Raw genomic sequence first — 15,689 nt, 5'->3', positions numbered from 1 at the left:
GCTCAGTACTGTGCAGAGTACACTCTCTTCCATGGGATCTCAGTACTGTGCAGAGTACACTCTATTCCATGGGATCTCAGTACTGTGCAGAGTACACTCTCTTCCATGGGATCTCAGTACTGTGCAGAGTACACTCTATTCAATGGGAGCTCAGTACTGTGCAGAGTACACTCTCTTCCATGGGATCTCAGTACTGTTCAGAGTACACTCTATTCCATGGGATTTCAGTACTGTGCAGAGTACCCTCTATTCCATGGGATCTCAGTACTGTGCAGAGTAAACTCTATTCCATGGGATCTCAGTACTGTGCAGAGTACACTCTATTCCATGGGATCTCAGTACTGTGCAGAGTACACTCTATTCCATGGGATCTCAGTACTGTGCAGAGTACATTCTCTTCCATGGGATCTCAGTACTGTGCAGAGTACACTCTATTCAATGGGAGCTCAGTACTGTGCAGAGTACACTCTATTCCATGGGATCTCAGTACTGTGCAGAGAACACACTACTCCATGGGATCTCAGTACTGTGCAGAGTACACTCTATTCCATGGGATCTCAGTACTGTGCAGAGTACACTCTATTCCATGGGATCCCAGTACTGTGCAGAGTACACTCTCTTCCATGGGATCTCAGTACTGTGCAGAGTACACTCTCTTCAGTGGTAGCTCAGTACTGTGCAGAGTACACTCTATTCCATGGGAGCTCAGTACCGTGCAGAGAACACTCTATTCCATGGGATCTCAGTACTGTGCAGAGTACACTCTTTTCCATGGGATCTCAGTACTGTGCAGAGTACACTCTCTTCAGTGGTAGCTCAGTACTGTGCAGAGTACACTCTATTCCATGGGATCTCAGTACAGTGCAGAGTACACTCTATTCCATGGGGTCTCAGTACTGTGCAGAGTACACTCTCTTCAGTGGTAGCTCAGTACTGTGCAGAGTACACTCTCTTCCATGGGATCTCAGTACTGTGCAGAGTACACTCTATTCCATGGGAGCTCAGTACTGTGCAGAGTACACTCTCTTCCATGGGATCTCAGTACTGTGCAGAGTACACTGTATTCCATTGGAGCTCAGTACTCTGCAGAGTACACTCTATTCCATGGGAGCTCAGTACTGTGCCGAGTACACTCTATTCCATGGGAGCTCAGTACTGTGCCGAGTACACTCTCTTCCATGGAATCTCAGTACTGTGCAGAGTACACTCTATTCCATGGGATCTCAGTACTGTGCAGAGTACACTCTCTTCAGTGGTAGCTCAGTACTGTGCAGAGTACACTCTATTCCATGGGATCTCAGTACTGTGCAGAGTACACTCTATTCCATGGGAGCTCAGTACTGTGCAGAGTACACTCTCTTCCATAGGATCTCAGTACTGTGCAGAGTACACTCCCTTCAGTGGTGGCTCAGTACTGTGCAGAGTATACTCTATTCCATGGGATCTCAGTACTGTGCAGAGTACATTCTATTCCACGGGAGCTCAGTACTGTGCAGAGTACACTCTCTTCCATGGGATCTCAGTACTGTGCAGAGTACACTCTATTCTATGGGATCTCAGTACTGTGCAGAGTACACTCTATTCCATGGGAGCTCAGCACTGTGCAGAGTACACTCTAATCCATGGGATCTCAGTACTGTGCAGAGTACACTCTATTCCATGGGATCTCTGTACTGTGCAGAATACACTCTCTTCAGTTGTAGCTCAGTACTGTGCAGAGTATACTGTATTCCGTGGGATCTCAGTACTGTACAGAGTACACTCTATTCCATGGAATCTAAGTACTGTGCAGAGTACACTCACTTCAGTGGTAGCTCAGTACTGTGCAGAGTATACTCTATTCCCTGGGATCTCAGTACTGTGCAGAGTACACTCTATTCCACTGGAGCTCAGTGCTGTGCAGAGTACACTCTCTTCCATGGGATCTCAGTACTGTGCAGAGTACACTCTATTCCATGGGATCTCAGTACTGTGCAGAGTACACTCTATTCCATGGGAGCTCAGGACTGTGCAGAGTACACTCTCTTCCATGGGATCTCAGTACTGTGCAGAGTACACTCTATTCCATGGGAGCTCAGTACTGTGCAGAGTACACTCTCTTCCCTGGGATCTCAGTACTGTGCAGAGTACACTCTCTTCCATGGGATCTCAGTACTGTGCAGAGTACACTCTCTTCCACGGTAGCTCAGTACTGTGCAGAGTGCACTCTCTTCCACGCGATCTCGGTACTGTGCAGAGTATACTCTATTCCATGGGATCTCAGTACTGTGCAGAGTACACTCTCTTCAGTGGTAGCTCAGTACTGTGCAGAGTACACTCTCTTCCATGGGATCTCAGTACTGTGAAGAGTACACTCTATTCCATGGGAGCTCAGTACTGTGCAGAGTACACTCTCTTCCATGGGATCTCAGTACTGTGCAGAGTACACTCTATTCCATGGGAGCTCAGTACTGTGCAGAGTACACTCCCTTCAGTGGTGGCTCAGTACTGTGCAGAGTATACTCTATTCCATGGGATCTCAGTACTGTGCAGAGTACATTCTATTCCACGGGAGCTCAGTACTGTGCAGAGTACACTCTATTCCATGGAATCTCAGTACTGTGCAGAGTACACTCACTTCAGTGGTAGCTCAGTACTGTGCAGAGTATACTCTATTCCTTGGGATCTCAGTACTGTGCAGAGTACACTCTATTCCACTGGAGCTCAGTGCTGTGCAGAGTACACTCTCTTCCATGGGATCTCAGTACTGTGCAGAGTACACTCTATTCCATGGGATCTCAGTACTGTGCAGAGTACACTCTATTCCATGGGAGCTCAGTACTGTGCAGAGTACACTCTCTTCCATGGGATCTCTGTACTGTGCATAGTACACTCTATTCCATGGGATCTCAGTACTGTGCAGAGTACACTCTCTTCCCTGGGATCTCAGTACTGTGCAGAGTACACTCTCTTCCATGGGATCTCAGTACTGTGCAGAGTACACTCTCTTCCACGGTAGCTCAGTACTGTGCAGAGTGCACTCTCTTCCACGCGATCTCGGTACTGTGCAGAGTATACTCTATTCCATGGGATCTCAGTACTGTGCAGAGTACACTCTCTTCAGTGGTAGCTCAGTACTGTGCAGAGTACACTCTCTTCCATGGGATCTCAGTACTGTGAAGAGTACACTCTATTCCATGGGAGCTCAGTACTGTGCAGAGTACACTCTCTTCCATGGGATCTCAGTACTGTGCAGAGTACACTCTATTCCATGGGAGCTCAGTACTCTGCAGAGTACACCCTATTCCATGTGAGCTCAGTACTGTGCAGAGTACACTCTCTTCCATGGAATCTCAGTACTGTGCAGAGTACACTCTATTCCATGGGAGCTCAGTACACTGCAGAGTACACTCTATTCCATGGGATCTCAGTACTGTGCAGAGTACACTCTATTCCATGGGAGCTCAGTACTGTGCACAGTACACTCTAATCCATGGGATCTCAGTACTGTGTAGAGTACACTCTATTCCATGGGAGCTCAGTACTGTGCAGAGTACACTCTCTTCAGTGGTAGCTCAGTACTGTGCAAAGTACACTCTGCTCAGTACTGTGCAGAATAAACTCTATTCCATGGGATCTCAGTACTGTGCAGAGTACACTCTATTCCATGGGATCTCAGTACTGTGCAGAGTACACTCGATTCCATGGGAGCTCAGTACTGTGCACAGTACACTCTATTCCATGGGATATCAGTACTGTGCAGAGTACACTCTATTCCATGGGATCTCAGTACTGTGCAGAGTACACTCTCTTCAGTGGTAGCTCAGTACTGTGCAGAGTACACTCTATTCCCTGGGATCTCAGTACTGTGCAGAGTACACTCTATTCCATGGGTGTTCAGTACTGTGCAGAGTACACTCTCTTCCATGGGATCTCAGTACTGTGCAGAGTACACTCTATTCAATGGGTGCTCAGTACTGTGCAGAGTACACTCTCTTCCATGGGATCTCAGTACTGTGCAGAGTACACTCTATTCCATGGGAGCTCAGTACTGTGCACAGTACACTCTAGTCCATGGGATCTCAGTACTGTGCAGAGTACACTCTATTCCATGGGAGCTCAGTACTGTGCAGAGTACACTCTCTTCAGTGGTAGCTCAGTAATGTTCAGAGTATACTCTATTCCATGGGATCTCAGTACTGTGCAGAGTACACTCTATTCCATGGGATCTCAATGCTGTGCAGAGTACACTCTATTCCATAGGATCGCAGTACTGTGCAGAGTACACTCTATTCCATGGGATCTCAGTACTGTGCAGAGTACACTCTCTTCCATGGGAGCTCAGTACTGTGTAAAGTACACTGTCTTCCATGGGATCTCAGTACTGTGCAGAGTACACTCTATTCCATGGGATCTCAGTACTGTGCAGAGTACACTCTATTCCATGGGCGCTCAGTACTGTGCAGAGTACACTCTCTTCCATGGGATCTCAGTACTGTGCAGAGTACACTCTATTCAATGGGAGCTCAGTACTGTGCAGAGTACACTCTCTTCCGTGGGATCTCAGTACTGTGCAGAGCACACTCTATTCCATGAGAGCTCAGTACTGTGCAGAGTACACTCTCTTCCAAGGGATCTCAGTACTGTGCAGAGTACACTCTATTCCATGGGAGCTCAGTACTGTGCAGAATACACTCTCTTCAGTGGTAGCTCAGTACTGTGCAGAGTACACTCTATTCCATGGGATCTCAGTACTGTGCAGAGTACACTCTATTCCATGGGAGCTCAGTACTGTGCAGAGTACACTCTCTTCCATGGGATCTCAGTACTGTGCAGAGTACACTCTATTCCATGGGAGCTCAGTACTGTGCAGAGTACACTCTCTTCAGTGGTAGCTCAGTACTGTGCAGAGGACACTCTCTTCAGTGGTAGCTCAGTACTGTGCAGAGTACACTTTATTCCATGGGATCTCAGTACTGTGCAGAGTACACTATTTTCCATGGGATCTCAGTACTGTGCAGAGTACACTCTCTTCAGTGGTAGCTCAGTACTGTGCAGAGTATACTCTATTCCATGGGATCTCAGTACTGTGCAGAGTACACGCTATTCCATGGGATCTCAGTACTGTGCAGAGTACACTCTCTTCAGTAGTAGCTCAGTACTGTGCAGAGTACACTCTATTCCATGGGATCTCAGTACTGTGCAGAGTACACTCTCTTCAGTGGTAGCTCAGTACTGTGCAGAGGACACTCTCTTCAGAGGTAGCTCAGTACTGTGCAGAGTACACTCTATTCCATGGGATCTCAGTACTGTGCAGAGTACACTATTTTCCATGGGATCTCAGTACTGTGCAGAGTACACTCTCTTCAGTAGTAGCTCAGTACTGTGCAGAGTATACTCTATTTCATGGGATCTCAGTACTGTGCAGAGTACACTCTATTCCATGGGAGCTCAGTACTGTGCAGAGTACACTCTATTCCATGGGATATCAGTACTGTGCAGAGTACACTCTATTCCATGGGATCTCAGTACTGTGCAGAGTACACTCCCTTCAGTGGTAGCTCAGTACTGTGCAGAGTACCCTCTATTCCATGGGATCTCAGTACTGTGCATAGTACAATCTCTTCCATGGGATCTCAGTACTGTGCAGAGTACACTCTATTCCAAGGGAGCTCAGTACTGTGCAGAGTAAACTCTATTCCATGGGATCTCAGTACTGTGCAGAGTACACTCTATTCAATGGGATCTCAGTACTGTGCAGAGTACACTCTATTCCATGGGAGCTCAGTACTGTGCAGAGTACACTCTCTTCCATGGGATCTCAGTACTGTGCAGAGTACACTCTATTCAATGGGAGCTCAGTACGGTGCAGAGTACACTCTCTTCCATGGGATCTCAGTACTGTGCAGAGTACACTCTATTCCATGGGATCTCAGTACTGTGCAGAGTACACTCTATTCCATGGGATCTCAGTACTGTGCAGAGTACACTCTATTCAATGGGAGCTCAGTACTGTGCAGAGTACACTCTCTTCCATGGGATCTCAGTACTGTTCAGAGTACACTCTATTCCATGGGATTTCAGTACCGTGCAGAGTACCCTCTATTCCATGGGATCTCAGTACTGTGCAGAGTAAACTCTATTCCATGGGATCTCAGTACTGTGCAGAGTACACTCTATTCCATGGGATCTCAGTACTGTGCAGAGTACACTCTATTCCATGGGATCTCAGTACTGTGCAGAGTACATTCTCTTCCATGGGATCTCAGTACTGTGCAGAGTACACTCTATTCAATGGGAGCTCAGTACTGTGCAGAGTACACTCTATTCCATGGGATCTCAGTACTGTGCAGAGAACACACTACTCCATGGGATCTCAGTACTGTGCAGAGTACACTCTATTCCATGGGATCTCAGTACTGTGCAGAGTACACTCTATTCCATGGGATCCCAGTACTGTGCAGAGTACACTCTCTTCCATGGGATCTCAGTACTGTGCAGAGTACACTCTCTTCAGTGGTAGCTCAGTACTGTGCAGAGTACACTCTATTCCATGGGAGCTCAGTACCGTGCAGAGAACACTCTATTCCATGGGATCTCAGTACTGTGCAGAGTACACTCTTTTCCATGGGATCTCAGTACTGTGCAGAGTACACTCTCTTCAGTGGTAGCTCAGTACTGTGCAGAGTACACTCTATTCCATGGGATCTCAGTACAGTGCAGAGTACACTCTATTCCATGGGGTCTCAGTACTGTGCAGAGTACACTCTCTTCAGTGGTAGCTCAGTACTGTGCAGAGTACACTCTCTTCCATGGGATCTCAGTACTGTGCAGAGTACACTCTATTCCATGGGAGCTCAGTACTGTGCAGAGTACACTCTCTTCCATGGGATCTCAGTACTGTGCAGAGTACACTGTATTCCATTGGAGCTCAGTACTCTGCAGAGTACACTCTATTCCATGGGAGCTCAGTACTGTGCCGAGTACACTCTATTCCATGGGAGCTCAGTACTGTGCCGAGTACACTCTCTTCCATGGAATCTCAGTACTGTGCAGAGTACACTCTATTCCATGGGATCTCAGTACTGTGCAGAGTACACTCTCTTCAGTGGTAGCTCAGTACTGTGCAGAGTACACTCTATTCCATGGGATCTCAGTACTGTGCAGAGTACACTCTATTCCATGGGAGCTCAGTACTGTGCAGAGTACACTCTCTTCCATAGGATCTCAGTACTGTGCAGAGTACACTCCCTTCAGTGGTGGCTCAGTACTGTGCAGAGTATACTCTATTCCATGGGATCTCAGTACTGTGCAGAGTACATTCTATTCCACGGGAGCTCAGTACTGTGCAGAGTACACTCTCTTCCATGGGATCTCAGTACTGTGCAGAGTACACTCTATTCTATGGGATCTCAGTACTGTGCAGAGTACACTCTATTCCATGGGAGCTCAGCACTGTGCAGAGTACACTCTAATCCATGGGATCTCAGTACTGTGCAGAGTACACTCTATTCCATGGGATCTCAGTACTGTGCAGAATACACTCTCTTCAGTGGTAGCTCAGTACTGTGCAGAGTATACTGTATTCCGTGGGATCTCAGTACTGTACAGAGTACACTCTATTCCATGGAATCTCAGTACTGTGCAGAGTACACTCACTTCAGTGGTAGCTCAGTACTGTGCAGAGTATACTCTATTCCCTGGGATCTCAGTACTGTGCAGAGTACACTCTATTCCACTGGAGCTCAGTGCTGTGCAGAGTACACTCTCTTCCATGGGATCTCAGTACTGTGCAGAGTACACTCTATTCCATGGGATCTCAGTACTGTGCAGAGTACACACTATTCCATGGGAGCTCAGTACTGTGCAGAGTACACTCTCTTCCATGGGATCTCTGTACTGTGCATAGTACACTCTATTCCATGGGATCTCAGTACTGTGCAGAGTACACTCTCTTCCATGGGATCTCAGTACTGTGCAGAGTACACTCTCTTCCACGGTAGCTCAGTACTGTGCAGAGTGCACTCTCTTCCACGCGATCTCGGTACTGTGCAGAGTATACTCTATTCCATGGGATCTCAGTACTGTGCAGAGTACACTCTCTTCAGTGGTAGCTCAGTACTGTGCAGAGTACACTCTCTTCCATGGGATCTCAGTACTGTGAAGAGTACACTCTATTCCATGGGAGCTCAGTACTGTGCAGAGTACACTCTCTTCCATGGGATCTCAGTACTGTGCAGAGTACACTCTATTCCATGGGAGCTCAGTACTCTGCAGAGTACACCCTATTCCATGTGAGCTCAGTACTGTGCAGAGTACACTCTCTTCCATGGAATCTCAGTACTGTGCAGAGTACACTCTATTCCATGGGAGCTCGGTACACTGCAGAGTACACTCTATTCCATGGGATCTCAGTACTGTGCAGAGTACACTCTATTCCATGGGAGCTCAGTACTGTGCACAGTACACTCTAATCCATGGGATCTCAGTACTGTGTAGAGTACACTCTATTCCATGGGAGCTCAGTACTGTGCAGAGTACACTCTCTTCAGTGGTAGCTCAGTACTGTGCAAAGTACACTCTGCTCAGTACTGTGCAGAATAAACTCTATTCCATGGGATCTCAGTACTGTGCAGAGTACACTCTATTCCATGGGATCTCAGTACTGTGCAGAGTACACTCGATTCCATGGGAGCTCAGTACTGTGCACAGTACACTCTATTCCATGGGATATCAGTACTGTGCAGAGTACACTCTATTCCATGGGATCTCAGTACTGTGCAGAGTACACTCTCTTCAGTGGTAGCTCAGTACTGTGCAGAGTACACTCTATTCCCTGGGATCTCAGTACTGTGCAGAGTACACTCTATTCCATGGGCGTTCAGTACTGTGCAGAGTACACTCTCTTCCATGGGATCTCAGTACTGTGCAGAGTACACTCTATTCAATGGGTGCTCAGTACTGTGCAGAGTACACTCTCTTCCATGGGATCTCAGTACTGTGCAGAGTACACTCTATTCCATGGGAGCTCAGTACTGTGCAGAGTACACTCTCTTCAGTGGTAGCTCAGTAATGTTCAGAGTATACTCTATTCCATGGGATCTCAGTACTGTGCAGAGTACACTCTATTCCATGGGATCTCAATGCTGTGCAGAGTACACTCTATTCCATAGGATCGCAGTACTGTGCAGAGTACACTCTATTCCATGGGATCTCAGTACTGTGCAGAGTACACTCTCTTCCATGGGAGCTCAGTACTGTGCAAAGTACACTGTCTTCCATGGGATCTCAGTACTGTGCAGAGTACACTCTATTCCATGGGATCTCAGTACTGTGCAGAGTACACTCTATTCCATGGGCGCTCAGTACTGTGCAGAGTACACTCTCTTCCATGGGATCTCAGTACTGTGCAGAGTACACTCTATTCAATGGGAGCTCAGTACTGTGCAGAGTACACTCTCTTCCGTGGGATCTCAGTACTGTGCAGAGCACACTCTATTCCATGGGAGCTCAGTACTGTGCAGAGTACACTCTCTTCCAAGGGATCTCAGTACTGTGCAGAGTACACTCTATTCCATGGGAGCTCAGTACTGTGCAGAGTACACTCTCTTCAGTGGTAGCTCAGTACTGTGCAGAGTATACTCTATTCCATGGGATCTCAGTACTGTGCAGAGTACACTCTATTCCATGGGATCTCAGTACTGTGCAGAGTACACTCTATTCCATGGGAGCTCAGTACTGTGCACAGTACACTCTAGTCCATGGGATCTCAGTACTGTGTAGAGTACACTCTATTCCATGGGAGCTCAGTACTGTGCAGAGTACACTCTCTTCAGTGGTAGCTCAGTACTGTGCAAGGTACACTCTATTCCATGGGAGCTCAGTACTATGCAGAGTAAACTCTATTCCATGGGATCTCAGTACTGTGCAAAGTACACTCGATTCCATTGGAGCTCAGTACTGTGCAGAGTACACTCTATTCCATGGGATCTCAGTACTGTGCAGAGTACACTCGATTCCATGGGAGCTCAGTACTGTGCACAGTACACTCTATTCCATGGGATCTCAGTACTGTGCAGAGTACACTCTCTTCAGTGGTAGCTCAGTACTGTGCAGAGTACACTCTATTCCCTGGGATCTCAGTACTGTGCAGAGTACACTCTATTCCATGGGCGCTCAGTACTGTGCAGAGTACACTCTCTTCCAAGGGATCTCAGTACTGTGCAGAGTACACTCTATTCCATGGGAGCTCAGTACTGTGCAGAATACACTCTCTTCAGTGGTAGCTCAGTACTGTGCAGAGTACACTCTATTCCATGGGATCTCAGTACTGTGCAGAGTACACTCTATTCCATGGGAGCTCAGTACTGTGCAGAGTACACTCTCTTCCATGGGATCTCAGTACTGTGCAGAGTACACTCTATTCCATGGGAGCTCAGTACTGTGCAGAGTACACTCTCTTCAGTGGTAGCTCAGTACTGTGCAGAGGACACTCTCTTCAGTGGTAGCTCAGTACTGTGCAGAGTACACTTTATTCCATGGGATCTCAGTACTGTGCAGAGTACACTATTTTCCATGGGATCTCAGTACTGTGCAGAGTACACTCTCTTCAGTGGTAGCTCAGTACTGTGCAGAGTATACTCTATTCCATGGGATCTCAGTACTGTGCAGAGTACACGCTATTCCATGGGATCTCAGTACTGTGCAGAGTACACTCTCTTCAGTAGTAGCTCAGTACTGTGCAGAGTACACTCTATTCCATGGGATCTCAGTACTGTGCAGAGTACACTCTCTTCAGTGGTAGCTCAGTACTGTGCAGAGGACACTCTCTTCAGAGGTAGCTCAGTACTGTGCAGAGTACACTCTATTCCATGGGATCTCAGTACTGTGCAGAGTACACTATTTTCCATGGGATCTCAGTACTGTGCAGAGTACACTCTCTTCAGTAGTAGCTCAGTACTGTGCAGAGTATACTCTATTTCATGGGATCTCAGTACTGTGCAGAGTACACTCTATTCCATGGGAGCTCAGTACTGTGCAGAGTACACTCTATTCCATGGGATATCAGTACTGTGCAGAGTACACTCTATTCCATGGGATCTCAGTACTGTGCAGAGTACACTCCCTTCAGTGGTAGCTCAGTACTGTGCAGAGTACCCTCTATTCCATGGGATCTCAGTACTGTGCATAGTACAATCTCTTCCATGGGATCTCAGTACTGTGCAGAGTACACTCTATTCCAAGGGAGCTCAGTACTGTGCAGAGTAAACTCTATTCCATGGGATCTCAGTACTGTGCAGAGTACACTCTATTCAATGGGATCTCAGTACTGTGCAGAGTACACTCTATTCCATGGGAGCTCAGTACTGTGCAGAGTACACTCTCTTCCATGGGATCTCAGTACTGTGCAGAGTACACTCTATTCAATGGGAGCTCAGTACGGTGCAGAGTACACTCTCTTCCATGGGATCTCAGTACTGTGCAGAGTACACTCTATTCCATGGGATCTCAGTACTGTGCAGAGTACACTCTATTCCATGGGATCTCAGTACTGTGCAGAGTACACTCTATTCAATGGGAGCTCAGTACTGTGCAGAGTACACTCTCTTCCATGGGATCTCAGTACTGTTCAGAGTACACTCTATTCCATGGGATTTCAGTACCGTGCAGAGTACCCTCTATTCCATGGGATCTCAGTACTGTGCAGAGTAAACTCTATTCCATGGGATCTCAGTACTGTGCAGAGTACACTCTATTCCATGGGATCTCAGTACTGTGCAGAGTACACTCTATTCCATGGGATCTCAGTACTGTGCAGAGTACATTCTCTTCCATGGGATCTCAGTACTGTGCAGAGTACACTCTATTCAATGGGAGCTCAGTACTGTGCAGAGTACACTCTATTCCATGGGATCTCAGTACTGTGCAGAGAACACACTACTCCATGGGATCTCAGTACTGTGCAGAGTACACTCTATTCCATGGGATCTCAGTACTGTGCAGAGTACACTCTATTCCATGGGATCCCAGTACTGTGCAGAGTACACTCTCTTCCATGGGATCTCAGTACTGTGCAGAGTACACTCTCTTCAGTGGTAGCTCAGTACTGTGCAGAGTACACTCTATTCCATGGGAGCTCAGTACCGTGCAGAGAACACTCTATTCCATGGGATCTCAGTACTGTGCAGAGTACACTCTTTTCCATGGGATCTCAGTACTGTGCAGAGTACACTCTCTTCAGTGGTAGCTCAGTACTGTGCAGAGTACACTCTATTCCATGGGATCTCAGTACAGTGCAGAGTACACTCTATTCCATGGGGTCTCAGTACTGTGCAGAGTACACTCTCTTCAGTGGTAGCTCAGTACTGTGCAGAGTACACTCTCTTCCATGGGATCTCAGTACTGTGCAGAGTACACTCTATTCCATGGGAGCTCAGTACTGTGCAGAGTACACTCTCTTCCATGGGATCTCAGTACTGTGCAGAGTACACTGTATTCCATTGGAGCTCAGTACTCTGCAGAGTACACTCTATTCCATGGGAGCTCAGTACTGTGCCGAGTACACTCTATTCCATGGGAGCTCAGTACTGTGCCGAGTACACTCTCTTCCATGGAATCTCAGTACTGTGCAGAGTACACTCTATTCCATGGGATCTCAGTACTGTGCAGAGTACACTCTCTTCAGTGGTAGCTCAGTACTGTGCAGAGTACACTCTATTCCATGGGATCTCAGTACTGTGCAGAGTACACTCTATTCCATGGGAGCTCAGTACTGTGCAGAGTACACTCTCTTCCATAGGATCTCAGTACTGTGCAGAGTACACTCCCTTCAGTGGTGGCTCAGTACTGTGCAGAGTATACTCTATTCCATGGGATCTCAGTACTGTGCAGAGTACATTCTATTCCACGGGAGCTCAGTACTGTGCAGAGTACACTCTCTTCCATGGGATCTCAGTACTGTGCAGAGTACACTCTATTCTATGGGATCTCAGTACTGTGCAGAGTACACTCTATTCCATGGGAGCTCAGCACTGTGCAGAGTACACTCTAATCCATGGGATCTCAGTACTGTGCAGAGTACACTCTATTCCATGGGATCTCAGTACTGTGCAGAATACACTCTCTTCAGTGGTAGCTCAGTACTGTGCAGAGTATACTGTATTCCGTGGGATCTCAGTACTGTACAGAGTACACTCTATTCCATGGAATCTCAGTACTGTGCAGAGTACACTCACTTCAGTGGTAGCTCAGTACTGTGCAGAGTATACTCTATTCCCTGGGATCTCAGTACTGTGCAGAGTACACTCTATTCCACTGGAGCTCAGTGCTGTGCAGAGTACACTCTCTTCCATGGGATCTCAGTACTGTGCAGAGTACACTCTATTCCATGGGATCTCAGTACTGTGCAGAGTACACACTATTCCATGGGAGCTCAGTACTGTGCAGAGTACACTCTCTTCCATGGGATCTCTGTACTGTGCATAGTACACTCTATTCCATGGGATCTCAGTACTGTGCAGAGTACACTCTCTTCCATGGGATCTCAGTACTGTGCAGAGTACACTCTCTTCCACGGTAGCTCAGTACTGTGCAGAGTGCACTCTCTTCCACGCGATCTCGGTACTGTGCAGAGTATACTCTATTCCATGGGATCTCAGTACTGTGCAGAGTACACTCTCTTCAGTGGTAGCTCAGTACTGTGCAGAGTACACTCTCTTCCATGGGATCTCAGTACTGTGAAGAGTACACTCTATTCCATGGGAGCTCAGTACTGTGCAGAGTACACTCTCTTCCATGGGATCTCAGTACTGTGCAGAGTACACTCTATTCCATGGGAGCTCAGTACTCTGCAGAGTACACCCTATTCCATGTGAGCTCAGTACTGTGCAGAGTACACTCTCTTCCATGGAATCTCAGTACTGTGCAGAGTACACTCTATTCCATGGGAGCTCGGTACACTGCAGAGTACACTCTATTCCATGGGATCTCAGTACTGTGCAGAGTACACTCTATTCCATGGGAGCTCAGTACTGTGCACAGTACACTCTAATCCATGGGATCTCAGTACTGTGTAGAGTACACTCTATTCCATGGGAGCTCAGTACTGTGCAGAGTACACTCTCTTCAGTGGTAGCTCAGTACTGTGCAAAGTACACTCTGCTCAGTACTGTGCAGAATAAACTCTATTCCATGGGATCTCAGTACTGTGCAGAGTACACTCTATTCCATGGGATCTCAGTACTGTGCAGAGTACACTCGATTCCATGGGAGCTCAGTACTGTGCACAGTACACTCTATTCCATGGGATATCAGTACTGTGCAGAGTACACTCTATTCCATGGGATCTCAGTACTGTGCAGAGTACACTCTCTTCAGTGGTAGCTCAGTACTGTGCAGAGTACACTCTATTCCCTGGGATCTCAGTACTGTGCAGAGTACACTCTATTCCATGGGCGTTCAGTACTGTGCAGAGTACACTCTCTTCCATGGGATCTCAGTACTGTGCAGAGTACACTCTATTCAATGGGTGCTCAGTACTGTGCAGAGTACACTCTCTTCCATGGGATCTCAGTACTGTGCAGAGTACACTCTATTCCATGGGAGCTCAGTACTGTGCAGAGTACACTCTCTTCAGTGGTAGCTCAGTAATGTTCAGAGTATACTCTATTCCATGGGATCTCAGTACTGTGCAGAGTACACTCTATTCCATGGGATCTCAATGCTGTGCAGAGTACACTCTATTCCATAGGATCGCAGTACTGTGCAGAGTACACTCTATTCCATGGGATCTCAGTACTGTGCAGAGTACACTCTCTTCCATGGGAGCTCAGTACTGTGCAAAGTACACTGTCTTCCATGGGATCTCAGTACTGTGCAGAGTACACTCTATTCCATGGGATCTCAGTACTGTGCAGAGTACACTCTATTCCATGGGCGCTCAGTACTGTGCAGAGTACACTCTCTTCCATGGGATCTCAGTACTGTGCAGAGTACACTCTATTCAATGGGAGCTCAGTACTGTGCAGAGTACACTCTCTTCCGTGGGATCTCAGTACTGTGCAGAGCACACTCTATTCCATGGGAGCTCAGTACTGTGCAGAGTACACTCTCTTCCAAGGGATCTCAGTACTGTGCAGAGTACACTCTATTCCATGGGAGCTCAGTACTGTGCAGAGTACACTCTCTTCAGTGGTAGCTCAGTACTGTGCAGAGTATACTCTATTCCATGGGATCTCAGTACTGTGCAGAGTACACTCTATTCCATGGGATCTCAGTACTGTGCAGAGTACACTCTATTCCATGGGAGCTCAGTACTGTGCACAGTACACTCTAGTCCATGGGATCTCAGTACTGTGTAGAGTACACTCTATTCCATGGGAGCTCAGTACTGTGCAGAGTACACTCTCTTCAGTGGTAGCTCAGTACTGTGCAAGGTACACTCTATTCCATGGGAGCTCAGTACTATGCAGAGTAAACTCTATTCCATGGGATCTCAGTACTGTGCAAAGTACACTCGATTCCATTGGAGCTCAGTACTGTGCAGAGTACACTCTATTCCATGGGATCTCAGTACTGTGCAGAGTACACTCGATTCCATGGGAGCTCAGTACTGTGCACAGTACACTCTATTCCATGGGATCTCAGTACTGTGCAGAGTACACTCTCTTCAGTGGTAGCTCAGTACTGTGCAGAGTACACTCTATTCCCTG

Source organism: Ambystoma mexicanum, chromosome 4q, assembly GCF_040938575.1.
Source record: "Ambystoma mexicanum isolate Mex_15411 chromosome 4q, UKY_AmexF1_1, whole genome shotgun sequence".
Lineage (NCBI taxonomy): Eukaryota > Metazoa > Chordata > Amphibia > Caudata > Ambystomatidae > Ambystoma > Ambystoma mexicanum.
This window is presented reverse-complemented; position numbering follows the sequence as displayed.